The sequence below is a fragment of the Tupaia chinensis genome, unplaced genomic scaffold (assembly GCF_000334495.1).
Source record: "Tupaia chinensis unplaced genomic scaffold, TupChi_1.0 Scaffold140658_1, whole genome shotgun sequence".
Taxonomy (NCBI): domain Eukaryota; kingdom Metazoa; phylum Chordata; class Mammalia; order Scandentia; family Tupaiidae; genus Tupaia; species Tupaia belangeri.
In genome coordinates this window covers 1-2,159 of record NW_006200529.1, presented here as the reverse complement: position 1 = coordinate 2,159, position 2,159 = coordinate 1, and the positions used below count along the sequence as shown (strand labels likewise).

General features: G+C 41.6%; 1 long non-coding RNA gene across 1 annotated transcript; it reads left to right on the top strand.

Annotated features, from left to right (window-relative positions):
- The first annotated feature begins 650 nt into the window (after positions 1-650).
- Positions 651-1,877, top strand: LOC114004953 (uncharacterized). The gene is made up of 2 exons (XR_003546899.1): positions 651-804; positions 1,822-1,877. It is a non-coding gene; the product is annotated as an uncharacterized LOC114004953 (long non-coding RNA).
- The last annotated feature ends 282 nt before the right edge of the window (positions 1,878-2,159 follow it).

Below are 2,159 nucleotides of genomic sequence, written 5' to 3'. Positions count from 1 at the left end.
GAGACATTTCTTATAGAATTAGAAAAAAAAATGTTGGGAATCCATATTGCCAAAACAGTTATGAGAAAAAAGAATACACAAAGAGACAGCTCACTCTTTGACCCCCAAATATATTACAAAGCTTTAAAAATCAAAAGAGCATGGTACTTGCATAAAAATAGGTATATAGACCAATAGAATAGAATAGTGAACCCAGAAATAAACCCAAAACACTCAGTCAACTGATTTTTTACAAAGAGCACAAGATAATCCAGTAGGGAAAAGAAAATCTCTCCAGCAAATGCTGTTGGAAAAACTGGATTCCATCTGCAGAAAAATGAAACTGGACCACTATATCTTACCATTAACCCAAGTCAAGTCAAAATGGATCAAAGATCTAAACAAAAAACCTCAAACGATAAAACTCCTGCTGGAAAACACAGAGGAAACAGAGTAGGCAAAGACTTAATAAGACACCCAAAGCAGAGGCAATGATCCTGAAAATAGACAAGTGGGATTATAACATGTTCAGAAGCTTCTGTACAGGGGGAACCAGCAGTTAGCGTAATGGCTATGTCGCTGGACTCCCACGTAGTCGACCGCGGTTCGTGTCCCGGACCCGATGGCTTAAAACTCACGCCAGGCGCGTGTGCGTGCGTGCCCAAGATCCCGAGATTCCCAATGGGTTCTACTCACCTATGAAGAATAAATTCAGAGCTGAGGAAGAAATCACTTACCAGTGCAGAGGAAATTTCCGTCCTGCCACCCGTGAAAGTAAGGCGCAGTGCATGAGTACTGGCTGGGTGCCCACTCCAAGATGTAACAGTAAGCTCTATTTGTTTCTCCACCTACTTCTTCATTCTGAAATGACTTCCTCTTAAACATAATGGGCACACAGTAAAACCAAACACGCTCTTAATGTTTATGTAGAGAATTCAGAAGAATTATTTGTTTTTCAAAATAACCAACTCTAAATCACATAAAACACTGCTTCTTATGAAATAAATACCCTTAATTTTTGTCACTAAAAATTAAAAATGTATGTATATTTTTCTAATTAATGAACATATATTTAATGAAATTTTTACAGTGTCTGAATTAAAACATTGGGTAAAAATTTTGCCTTCTGACAGAGAGAATATTAGTTATTACATGCATTGTAACAACTTCCCTAAAGCATGCTTACTGAAAACAGTGAATGGCCACTATCTCTCAGGTCCATGGGTCAGGAGCTGCTGACCTGGTGTGGGTGAGTAGCCGTGAGTCACGCTGTTCCCGTGTCACAGTCGGGACTTTGGCTGAGACTGCAATATCTGAAGACCTAGGTGGGCTGGAGGATCTGCTTCCAACAGGGTTCCCTCATGTGGCTTTGTCAGAAGTCTCAGTCCCTTAGCACATGGGCCTCTCTACAGATTGATGGAGTGGTAGCTAACATTTTGAAACAAACAAAACCATTCTTATGTGGAAAGTAGTAGAACGCCAACAGTTGGAGTGGAGATTAAGGAATTAGGTCCCATATGACCAGCTTAACAGTTTGAATCCCGGACAAAGCTGCTTGAGAACCATGCCGGACCCATGAGCCTGCATTCCCCAAGTCCTGAGAGGAGTGAGGAGGAGAAGGCAATCAATACAGCATGGCCAGCCCCATGGGGGGTCATTTCTCACTTTCCCTTTCTCTGTCTCTCTCCATGTCTCTCTCTGGGGCACATGCACACCCTGTCACAGTAATCATAAGAAAAGATGAATAGAAAACTTCTTTCATGGATCAAACAATTGATCTCTAATATAAGTGCTCTTTAACATAACATTTTCCTTATACTCTCCTTTGTTTTTTATTCCAAGTGAAACCCTGTGACCGTCCACAAATAAAACATGGCGACCTAGATTATAACGCTAAATACAAATACTACCCAGTGCCTCTGGGAACATCTGTTTATTATTCGTGTGAAGATGGTTTTTTGCCCCCCTCGGAATATTACTGGGGTTCCCTTAAGTGCACACAGGAAGGATGGTTGCCCGCAGTGCCATGTCTCAGTAAGTGAACCTCTTTCCAGTTACGCTGGGGTAAGTCGTCCAGAAGGGGGAGGGGGGACATGAGTGATGACAGTGAGATCTTAGATAGCAAAATAGGCCCAGAGGACGAGTCAGTTACAGAAAAAGACCTAAATCGGTATTTTCTG